Source organism: Falco peregrinus, chromosome 6, assembly GCF_023634155.1.
Source record: "Falco peregrinus isolate bFalPer1 chromosome 6, bFalPer1.pri, whole genome shotgun sequence".
NCBI lineage: Eukaryota > Metazoa > Chordata > Aves > Falconiformes > Falconidae > Falco > Falco peregrinus.
In genome coordinates this window covers 52,489,331-52,502,059 of record NC_073726.1, presented here as the reverse complement: position 1 = coordinate 52,502,059, position 12,729 = coordinate 52,489,331, and the positions used below count along the sequence as shown (strand labels likewise).

The 12,729-nt window shown below is 35.3% G+C and overlaps 1 protein-coding gene across 1 annotated transcript in view; it reads left to right on the top strand.

Moving 5' to 3' along the window:
• LRRIQ1 (leucine rich repeats and IQ motif containing 1) overlaps positions 1 to 12,729 on the top strand; it is a 113,662-nt gene that overhangs the window by 46,412 nt on the left and 54,521 nt on the right. The window lies entirely within an intron of this gene.

The window sequence follows — 12,729 nt, the reverse complement described above, 5'->3', positions numbered from 1 at the left end:
TGGGCAGTTTTGTTCCATCTGTCTGTCAGCAAGGCAATTGCTTGTGGGCAGGTGCTCCTGAGGCCAGCAAGAAAAGAAAGGAGTGAGGAAGGCAGGAAAAAAAGGCCAGCTTATTTCAGAGGGGTTTTCACTGTGTCACCCTCTGGTGTTGCCACACATTTCTTCTTTTATTATTTTTTTTACTTGTTATTGAGTTTATTACAAAAGAAATGGGTTTAGGGAGCAATTCTCTTAGAAAGTGTTTAGGTTCAGATGATGATAGGAGAACCATGAGCTGGCATTTTAATTTGCACTGCTTAACTGGGGACTGATGTCAAGTAAGTTACCTTAGCTTCTTATCATGAAAAATATAAGAACATCTGTTTTCTACAGAGCTGTGTATGTGATAAACTTACTGTGTGTGCACCCATGAAGTATATACTGTGTTCAGTGAGTGAGCATTTCGGTGTTCAAGGTATGGCTCCAACTAGAATTATACTCTGCAATTTTATCACATTTTTTTCCTTCCTCTTTTTTTTTTTTTTATTTTTTTTATTTTCAAGCGTATATCTTGTCTGTGCTGGAGTTTGATTGTGAGAAATGTGTGGCTTAACTGTAATGGCCATACACTCTGTTCTGCCTAGCCCAGACTAGCCATCTTCAGTACTAGATTGCCTGATTCCATGTGTCTTTAGCTGTTTCCTTCTCTGCAGGTGGGTGATGCCAAGTCACATGGACTTTCTACTTTTGCAGAAACAAGCAGCAGAAGCTGGGAACAGTCTTTTACTTCCTATTCCCTCCTTTCTGGCCTCGGTGTTTCATAGGAAAGTGCTGAAGCAGAGCCAAATAATGGTACATGACATCAGTGGCTATCTGTTGGGTCTCAAACAAGCATGTAGGGAGGAATACATATTGCTGGGCTAAGAGATCCCATATGCTAGGGGTGAAGGAAGAGAAAAGTATCTGCACGCCATTTTGTACAGATTTTACTGTTTGATAGGGTGAGTGAAATGAGAGAGAAGGGCAGAAAAACATTTCCTTATGGCAAACCAATACAAATGTATTAAATCTTGTCCAAAAGTTTTTTTGGAGTAGTCCACTATTTTGTGGTGTAGTCATTATTTGGGGTTTGGTGGTTTGAGTTTTGGTTTTTGTTGTTGTTTGTTTTGGTTTTTTTAATACCAGCATTAGGTAGATTTCAGTCATAATGATTTTATTCAGTGTTATCTGGAATTCTACAAAATCACTAGTGTGCCAGCTACCTATTTAAACCATTTTTAAATACCACAATGCAATGAGTCATTAAGCACCAGTCTTCACAGAATTGCTGTTTAATATCTTCATTATAAACTCAGCGTACCCAGTGCTCTCTGGAAGGTGAAGCTGCAAAACAGCATGTGGAAAACTCTAGTCTTTGCAAAAGATCTTCTGTTTACTTCATTTATGCATGTTGAGCAGTGGTATATTTTTAGTCCAAGTTTGGCACCATATCACATAGAAGATGATGCCAAATCCATATCACATGGAAGATGGATGGCATGAGATTGAGGTGGAGGAAGAGCCTTTATCTTGCTCAGAATAGCATGACTAGTAATCATTTCACCTGAACAATTACTGATACTTTCTTGTATTCATGTCAGCTACCATATGTTGCCAAAGACATTCAGAGGCAATTGATGGCAGTAGTGTTTTTTTCTGTTGTATTGTGCAATGTCAAACAGGCTATCCTAGATGAGATAAAAGATCTGGCCAACAGATGTCTTAGAAAGTATGAGCCTGGTATTTAGTGATATTTTCATGTCTTTCATGTGGACTCTGAAGAATTCCAGCCTCTATGGTCCAGAAGGCTGATCTTAAGGCAACCTTTCATCAGCAGTCCATCCATGTAGCAAATGACTACAAGGCAGAGCTCATTTTACCTCTGGTGGACAAAATCTGACAACACATTTGCTTGACACAGCTCTTACTTTCTGTACCATGTAACAGTCAGCATTGTTGTTTTCTTGATGAGAATATCCTATGAGCCAAGTGCAAAATGACTGAACTTGTCAGTGTGTCAGAAAGCCTGAAACAATTGAATATGAACAGTTTTATGACAATTTTGTCAGAACAGTAACCATTGAATAAATTATTGTTTTCCTACCGTGAGTCAGCAGATGGACATATCTTTTATTCTCATCAAGATAAATATCAATATTGAGGGTTACATGGCACAAGAAAGCAAGTACTGTATTTTTCAAAACCTCATTATTTTTTTAATTTAGTTTACAGCTATGTAGTCATACTTTTTCAAAAAGGAAGTAGCTTTCTAAGTTGTGACCAAACTAAAAAGAAATCCGTCACTGCTTCCTTCATCAAAGAGAATAAATCTTTTGCCCTGAGACAGTGTTGCTCTGCTTCTGAACTTGATTATGTAGAACTTTAAAATCACAGTCTTTTTGACAGCTTTTGAAATTATTAAGCAGGAGTTTCCTTCACATTTTTTTAACATATCCACACTCAGACACATAGTCATTTCTACTTTTTTTGCTTGCCTTCCATGGCAGCTATGTAGCAGGGTTTTTCTTCCTCCCCTTTTTCCTTCCTCCTTCCTCCCCTTTTTTTTGTTTTTACCCTTCCTCTTCTTTTTTTCAGAGGTGCAAAGTATGAACTACCTCATATGCATACTTTACTCTTGAAAAGCAAACAGCAGTTAGAATAATGTCTTTACATCTCCCATCTTTAGTATGCTTATCACGTATCCAAACTAGACACATACAATGTGTTTTGTTTTCTTTTCAGATAATCCTTCATGGTGTGGTTTGTCTCAGGCTGTGAGCTTGTGATTGTGGGCTTGGGACAGTGATTGCTGTTTTCTTGCTAGTGCCAGGAAATAAATGTAGCCTATGGATTAGAAGGTCCCCATAACATTTCTTGTATCTTGACATTCTTACATATGTCTAGCTCTTGTAATAGCTTATAAATGTCAGATCAGAATCCACCCTTTCCATATTGTATACTGCAAAGAATATGATCCTTTTTTCGTCAAATTTCTTATAAGGTTAGTGTTGTAGAAAAGCAAAAAATTGTCATGAAAATTTGATTAGATCCATCCTCTTCTTTTAAAAAGGAGAAAAATTCTCCTAAGTAACACATTAGAAGATCAATGTTTTCAATGTGTGTGTATCAACAGTCTCTTGATGTGATCCTGCTTCTTCAGCTGCTATGTTAATGAATCGCATGCCATTCTCAGTCTGTGGCATCATCAGATACATAAATCATCTCTTCTTCCTCTTTCATCAATGACACATATCTAAAATGCTGAAATCCTGTTTTCTAGTTATCTGATAGATATCCTGGTCTTGGAAGTAGATTGTTTCGGTCAGTATCTGATAAAATAAACACAAACACAGCTATTAGGAGTTGAGGCAGCTTCACAGCTCATTCAGAATGTGGCCTGATGGCTTTTGGGCTTCCACCATGAGATCTCAGTTCTCGATGCTACCTGAAATGCTTTTAATTTTTAAACAAAAGCTATATTCATGGCTTGTCTCTGCCTAATTCTTGGTTAAATAGCTAGATTTAAACAAATACTTTCCAAAGGAAAGCCCACTAATAATGCATGACACTAAAGATACCATTTGGAGCCTTTATTTAGCCAAATGGTATAGTGTTTTTCTAAATTATATTTAGCTTGTGTGACATATCAAAGTATATCAACGACATTAATTATACTTCCTAGTCTTAGTTCTGTGAAGGCAAAGTCAAGCATCAGAATTGAATAAACAAGCTAAGCAATGGAAAAATGTATAAAAGTGAAAAAATGTCTTTGTGGAGTTTTAGACTCATTACTGTAGCCTCAAAGGAAAATCACTTGAAGCCAACTATATCCTTGTAAATGGAAGTAATAATAGAGCCATCAGCTCTTCTCCATGAGTAAGTACATTTGCATCTGGAGTCTGTTGAAAGCTGAGCTAAGAATCTCATATCATTGAATATGACTTCCCTGAGTTCTTTAATTTTTATGTAATGTTAAAACTGACATTTTAGTGTAAATATAGATTGTGTTTAAAGGATCTCATAAAATGTCTGATATTTAGCATGTCCACGTACATTGATCTCCATTGAAAAAGATTTATCTTTTGTTTAGTAATGCCTATTTACAAATTTCAGGAGCTCTCTGGACTGACTTGTCTGTACTCTGTGAGAACAGGCCATTGAAGCAGCCAGTATTGTAATTGAGTTAAACAGCAGTACTTCTGAAGAAAAAGAGGAAAGTGAGATGTCAGCTTCCTTTCTTCTCCACACTTAAATTCATACACATCGCATTGCCTGGAGCTTATCCTTTTTATTTTAGAGCATAGCAGATGTTACCCAAGCACAGTACAGCTTAGCTCACCTGAACATATAATAAGTCCTGGGGAACAGATGGGATGCATCCAAGGGGTGTGAACAAGCTGCCTGTTGTCATTTTGAAGGTCATTCTCTATCATCTTTGAAAATTCGTGACAACTGGGAGAGGTTACTGGTGACTGAAAGAGGACAGGCATCACACCCATCTTCAAGAAAGGCAAGAAGAAAGATCCAGGGAACTAGAGGCTAGGCAAACTTATCTCAGTTCCTGAGAAGGCTGTGGAGCAAATACTCTCAGAAGCCATTTCTAAACCCATGAAAGAAGGTGATTAGGAGCAGCCAGCATGGGTTTACCAAAGGCTGATCAACTCCATTGCTTTCTGTCACAAGGTGACTGGTACTATGAATAAGGGGAGGACAGTGCTTATTGCATGCCTTATTTTAGCTAGGCCATTGACAGTCTGCTAGAGTCTTGTTCTCAAAATTTGTTGAGGTATGTGCTGAGCAAGTAGACCGTAAGGTAAATGGCAAATTGACTGGACTACCAGTCTCAAACAGTTGTGTTCTGTGATGCAAAATCCAACTTGTGGACTTTTTTATCCAGAATTAATTTTAATCCAATTAATGGAGCCCATCATAGACGGTAGGGGACCAAATTAGTTAATGTTTTAGTTAACAACCTGTATGATGGAACAGAGTCCAATCTCACTAAGTGTGCAGATGATACCAAATTGGGGGCAGCAGTCAGTATACTGAAGGATCAGGGTGTTCTTTAGAGCTTGCACAGGCTAGATAACAGGCTGACCAAAGCCTCATGATCTTCAACAAGAGTAAGTGCAGTCTGATATATGGGCTAGAGTCACCCCATGCAACACTGTTAGCTAGGGGCTGACTGTCTAGGAAGCAGCACCACAGAAAAGGATCTAGGGTTCTAATGGACTTGCTTCGCCATGCAATTCTTGAATTTCTAATAGTGGAAGCACAGAAGAGGAAGAAAACCAAAAATATACCCTATAAAGCAATCTTAATTTAGCTAAAAAGCTTTTTAACTTTGTCTAGTTTGTCCTTGAATGGAGTAGGCTAAGGAATCCTAAATGCTAAATACTGTTAAAACCATCTTCCGGTATTCAATTTAACTTTTTTTTTTTTATGGAAAATACTGGAAAATTTTATATTATATGGTAGTAGCAATAGCTATTGATCATTTCACAAATTTGAGTTTACAACAGGAAACCAATCCAAAGAACCAGATCCTGAAGCTCTTGAATTTCCCCGAGTGTAGCAGTGCAGGTCCCAAAAGATTTGAAGTGCTAGGAATGTATAAGAAGAGTATGAGTAAAGCTGAGAGATGATTAAGACGTATCTTCTTTAGAATTATGCATTTTTAGTGTAATTAGAGATTCTTTATTATCAGTTTCAAAAAAATATATGCTTACAACTTAGTTGTCTTTTGCTCTTTATCTTCCAAATACTTTTTTGTTCTTGTTTCGGAAATAGGGACTTTTAAACAAAAAGGAAAAGTTGTCTTGAATCAAATTTCTCATCTGACGTGAATTTTGAAATATATTAAAGGCTAGATGACTATAAACTTGTGACTAGTCTACTTTTCGTTACCCTGTGCTTCTGCCTGAGATTCCTTCTTTTGACAAAACTTCAAGCTAAAGTACGGCTTTCTTTTCTATTGTGTTTTTAGTATTCAGTCCCCAAACTTGATAGAACATTTGGGGTTATCTTCCTTTGAAACTGTGTATTCTTTGAATGTGCAGTATTTAAGGTGTGGGGATGAGGGGTCCCTTAGCTCTTTTGTTTGTTGGTTGTTTTTTTTTTTTTTTAATTCATTGCCCCTTGAAAGTTTTATTTGTTTTTACAGAGGTAGAAGAACTTGGAAAAACGATTACAGGGACGTACCACCTAAAGTTTGTGTAATGTGGCAGTCAGAGTGGGAAAGACCTGAAGACTTGTGACATTTTAAAGGGGAAAGACTGCATCTGGGGTCTTAGAGCCATTTTGAGGGGTGGCCCGAAGGTGCCGGTATCCTGATGTTTATTGAGATGAGTGGGGGTATACATCTCAAAAGATTTTTGAAGCATACATTTCTGATGCTTACTTGAACTGTGTCTAACCTCTGAAGCTGAGGTTACCATTCACCCATCTGTATTTTTTATTCCTGTATTCAAAAAAAGATGTAGGACCCAGAGCTTCCTTTGAACACTGTCAGGCTTAAGACAAAAATGCATGTCTAGAAAAGTTTGGGTCATGTAGGTCACGAATGACTGGCATCAACTACAATAAGATTCAGGCTTTTGGAGACGTAATTACATATGTATACATTCAAACTTTTTTGTGAACGAAAACTTACAGGGTCACTGAAATTTTCATTATTCATTTAGTTTTTTATATTCTGAAATAAATTATTTTCATAATTTTAGTATTATGTATTTAGAAAAACACATACATATATTGAATTTATAGATATGCATTAGAATTTGAGAGAACGGTTAGCTTTCTGAGTTTATTAAACAGTTTGGAAAAAAGATATTTGGAGTAAAAGTTTCCTCCATAAAATTTTCTTGAATGTTTTTCTTAACAGAGTGTTGTGATTTTTCTAGTAACTGTTAATATATCTTTCTTATAAATGGACAACTACAAAACTATGTTTGTCCTCTGATTTTCTTACAAGAATGTACTCCAATAAAAGTCTGTAAGATCTCTTGGGATCAATTAATCGTTGTGATGTTTCTCTGGAATACATATGATACTCACTACTATTTTTGGCTTAAAAAATTGTTTGGTTTTAGCAGTCATAAGAATGTAGCCGTGCCCAGCTTTCTTTCCTAATTCTGTTGTCTTATATAAAGAAAGGGTTGAAAAAGAAGCATTGCCAAAGGTTAAAATAACCTTTATTAGGGTGCTAACCTATTTATCTTCACCACATAAAATATGCGAAAAAGCATGAAAGACAAACCCAGACAAAAAGACTATTTTTTCCTACTGCTTGGAGTTCAGAGATCCATTTTCTATGAAATGTATATTCACTAAACTGTCTAATTAAAAAGACGTCTGTATACAGTTTTTTATAAAATAGTTCAAATCAATACATTTACATATAGTTTTAAAATGGTGGAAATTAAGACTGAATTTTTGTGGCATTAGAAATGGAATAATAATGCAACTAATAGATGATTTAGTTAAGGTTGATCATATTTGATATTGGCTTAGCTTTGGAAGTTTTTTAGAAAGTCTGGGCCTGAACTGACATTCAACTTCCTGACACTGAACTAAGCTTTACACGTGAACTTTATTTTCTCAGAAAAGCTAGCCCATAGAGTAATCTGATTCCTGAAAAGACTGGATGAAATAAAAGGCTAAATACACAAAAATATCTAGATCTTTAATTTCTAAAGAAGTTTTCGGCCGCAGTCTATCAATATGTAAGTGAGCATAGAAAAGTGATCTGGTCCTTTTGTATCAGCTATATGAGCTAAAAATTTGTGATTTCTTAAGAAGTTTGTTAAAATTTCATTATGCCCTTAGAGAAGACATTTCTAGCAAAGAATACTTGGGCCTTGGCAGAAATGAAGTTTAGTTTAAAAAGAAATTAAAGATGTTGTCCTGCAGTAGCACAGGATTTGAACAAAATATGCCACAGAGTTAAATATGTTTGCCATAAACCAAGAGAGAAAGTTACAGCTTTCTGCCAGATGAAAGACAGTACAGCATGGCTGGCTGTGGTATGCCCTGTTCTGTTGTGAATATCCACAGGGTTAACCTTTGGCTTATGATCCTTCTGCCTGGCCACTCCTTCTCCCAGTCTGAGCAATTATTTAACCTGCAAGGTATCTAACGCTAGAAAAAATAGTTCTTCATGTGGCATGTTGCCCAAGAAGAAATTTTGTCAGTTTATTTGAAATACTCATAGAAAGCTGTTGAACATTCTGCCTTGGATTAAAATACTAGCTTTCACTTGTCTTTTCATTTTAACTTTTTTTTTATTTTCTTGGAGCGAACTAGATTTTAACGGTGCTGTTCAAATATACTCACCAAAAACTAGGAAAGTAGAAATCAAGGACATCACCCTGAAGAACTTTATTTAAACTTGTATTCTGTAGAGAAAACTAGTGGAAAGTTTAATTCTGATTTATTTATTTATTTATTCATGTTACATATTATTCTTATTAAAAAATAATTTGAATCTAGAAAGGGAAGATACTTAGTGAAATCTTGTTGAAAAAGGGCCATTCTGACTGAAAATGCCACTAATGGGCTGCCTCACTGTGGGGAACAGAAGTCCAGAAAAACAGGTTAGACAAAACCAGGCAGGGGAACTGGGAGGTGAATGTTTTTTTTTAAAAGCAAAGAATTCCACACACTGTTTCTGTGAAATTCTAATGTGGAAATATTTTTTTTCTTAATAAAAGATGCTCCCCAACCCCCATCCACCATTCCTCCTATTCTATTGTAATGCGCAGGAGCCAGTCATGACTCTGAGTTCAGAGTGATTTTTGGATATTAATTTTGTTCTGCTTGTTTGACTTCTGTAGGGCAATTTTCCTATTTTTATCTTAAGATACTATATAAATAAAGCACTACATAAATATCAATAAAAAAATTTCTGGCTAATCCATTGCTATCCTGCAAACAGTGAATGAGTCAATGAAGAAGTGAAGGAAGAAAGGAAAGAGGTATAAAGAGTTAGTTCTCCCAAATTTTCAAAAATACTTCCACAGTTTTATCAGATGATGATTCATCTCGTGGTTCTGAGGTCCACTGTGTTTAGAAACCTGGGGTAGCTTCAGCTCCCATGGCAGCCAACATGTTGGCCTTTTGCAGTTCACCATCCTCTGAGAAATGTAAATGATTTGCATTCTTTCTGGATTGACACAGAAATGACCTTGCAAGCACACTAACTGTGTGGCTATATTTGTCATAAGAAGTTAGACTACTGTTTTGAGTTAAAGAATCTTTTCCTAGATGTTAGCAGAAAGTCCTTAAACCACAGTTTCCAAGGTCTGAAAGAATATACTGAGGGAAGGATTGTCCTGAACATGTCCAGGTCCTTTCATTCTTTCCATAAGCACTTGCTGCTTAACTCTTCTCATAGCAGAGTACTGATGTAGATAGATACATGGTCTGACCCAGAACTGAGCTGTTACATACCAAATGCTGGCCTTTCTTTTCAACCTTTATTGTTAATGCCTTCTTGCATCCTCTGCTTCAACCATAGTACAGGTTTGGGAATTGGCTAGGGTTTTATTATACTCTTGTGATCCTCCTTGACCTGAGAGATGACAGGCAATATGTGACAGGATTATTCCCAGTTTGGACAGTTACTTGTAGGAGTGCTTCAAAGCTGAGTGTAGTTTAAGACTGTGTCCTGTGACCTGTTCTTTGTTCATGATTTAAGTATGACTCAGAACAGCCCAAATTACATGTATAATCATCAGAAATTATTATGTAGCTCCAGAATATAATCCAGAGCATATAAAACACGCCTAGATTTAGATTGTTTAAATAATGCTTGCACTAAAACTCTGCTTTTCAGTAGCTCATTCAGTCTCCATTTTAGTAGAACTATTCTCACTGACTGTGGTGGTTGTAGGATTGGATTCTGTTTCTGAGATCACAGAAGTTTAATATTTGATGGTAAACAGTCATTATATTTTGCAAAGAAAGGGATAAATATTTGAAAAATGAAGGAATAACAAAACAAAAAAGGTTAAATACAACATGCCATGAAAAACAATCCCTAAGCCTCCAGAGTTCATTGGTGAGCTACAAAATCAAAGGGGAGAGAAGAACCCTGGCAGGCTTAGATTCTTAAAGGGTGAAAAAAGCCTTTTGATTCAGAAGAAAAAGTTCTTAATCCTAATGGATAAATGGAAATGGCAAATGCTAGGTTTTATTATTAAAATCCAGAAAGAAAACCCTAAAACCAAGTATATTCACACCTTCTTGCTGAAGAATATCAGGGATAATTGTGTTGTGTTTAACAGTGAATTTGGTTTTCTGTATTCTTTCTAGTCTTGGAAGTATGTTGTTTGTGTCCTGAGCAAGAGCTAAATGAAAACTAACATAAAGTCATAAAAAAAGGCCCAAATAAAAAAAAAAAATCAAAAACTTTGCCAGGTATTAAAAATGTGTTTCAAACAGTAATTTGAAGTGAATTTATTTCTATGAAGTTTAAAAAAAAAATCAGAAAGGTCTATATATGTTTTGTGTGCTCGTGAAAATTGAAACTTAGTCTTTGATTTGAAACAAACAATGGAACTGAATTATGGATGACATAAAAGCTTCAGATAAAATGATGTGTGTTAAATCAATTGTATGTGATTTACATGTGTAAAGATATGTTATATACCTCAGTATTTATGAAATTAAGGAATTAATTTGGCTTTAGAAATAAACATAAATATAGTATGCCTATAATTGTTTATGTAGTTCATACAATTAAACATTATAGTTTTATTTGCTTTGTAATTTATCTGGGATGATTGTGGGTGTGTGTTTTTCTTTTAGTGGACAATATCAGAAGAAATTCATCTAGTTTTTAGCCTTAGGTATTGGTAAATCTGTCATAAACTTTGCATTAATTATAATTTAGGACTGTGCTTATGAGAAAGGTATGGACAGTTTCTTGAACTTGGTGCTGTCAAAATCTCTAGGGATAAAAGTAGTTGAAGAGCATATATTTGAAAATCAATTATGTGTTTATTTTTGTTAGCCAAAGCAAACAACAGTGTGATATACTTCCATAATACGCTACAAATTCATAGGAGTGCCTAATGTGCTTAATAATAAATCATTATTTTTTTTTTACTTGTGTATTTATGCTTTTGAATCATGCTTTTATATTTTCATTGATACTTCTTTTCAACAGTTAGAACACTGAAAGACATTTTATAGGCTATGAAAGAAATAAAAACACTGTGGGGAATATTAAATTAGCAAATGGCAGACACTAGGCTAAGAAAATATTTGTGAGAAAAGTTTCAACCTAAATATTAAGAACAAAGAACTTTAATTGGATTATGGTACAACTATAAAGCAAAAGGATTCGATCAGTGCACTGCTTAAGTGATTCTTGTACATCATGGTACACACCAGTTAAGTTGATTGACATTTAAATTGTACATGTAACTCTCTCCCAGCTGTATTGATTCTTTTGCAAGTAGAGGAGGAAAAAAATACTTAAGAAATTTGCCATTTTTGTATAGCTTTATATACCAGCAAGATAGAAGACACATCTTTTACAGACATTGAATTTACCTGTGACTAGATTGCATGCCCACACTTAGAAAACAAGTGAAAAATTCTTATCTGAAAAACTACAAATATGATTTTCATAGTGCAGTTGAAGAGTAAATTCAAGGAAGAATAACATCTAATTATCTAATTTCAAGGCAAGTTTTTGGTCAGATTGTCTCCCTTTCTCATAGTTACTCATTTTGACCGTTCTGCCCATAAACCCCAGGTAAATGCAAAACTTGAATGTGTCATAGCTGTGTCTCAGCTGAGATATGAAGTTGTCAGTCTTCTGTGTCTGAATTGTACCAATTTCACATCTTTGAATGATCACCTTTTGGGATTTGATTTACTACAACCTGTTTCTGGAATAGATTTTAACTGTGAGTTGTTTTTTTTTAATCAACCATTCAATGGTTGTCAGTGTAAGAGTAGTAACTGAGGAGAGGTAAGTTAGTGGATTGTAGGTAAATGTAACAGTTACAGAATGTGGTAGATTTTATTTGTTGCCTGGCTCTACGGTTTATTTACATAGATTTCTTAATACATATGACCACCTGAGAGGGGAGGTGTGGTAAAAAGTTAACATTTTATATTTATCCTGAATTGAAATGGTAAGAAGGAGAAGAGTGGTAAAGAGGTATTATCTGTTAATAATAAGTGCGTAGAATTTGTCCAGATTTATTAAATAAAAGAATAAAACCCAAATCATACTGTAATCAAAGAATACAGAATTCCAGAAACAAGGAGTCAAAGTGTAAGAATGCATCCCTTTTAAGACATGCAAATAAAGTCAGAGTTTATTGAAAATTTATTTTAAAAAGCTATGTCAGAATGGAAGAATAGTGGCTCACAGTTACCTTTATAAATAAAACAAGTGGTCTTAGAGTCACCAAACTATGTGACTAGTACCTGAAGCAACCTTCTCAAAATAGTTGGAATATAGTTTGTCTGTCAGAATTTCAGAGAGCTCGGAAAATCTTGTTCACCAATCTAAGGCCATGCAAAGTCCTACACAAAATACATATTAAAGTATCCAAAGTCAGGATAATTTCTTAGGGTCAGAAATCAGTGCAATCTGAAATATTCTATGAATAGGAGAAAGGTAGTCCAGTTTTATAATGAACCCCAAACTCTTTGTTGCTGAAGTGAGAACAGCCTGAATGACTGAGCCTT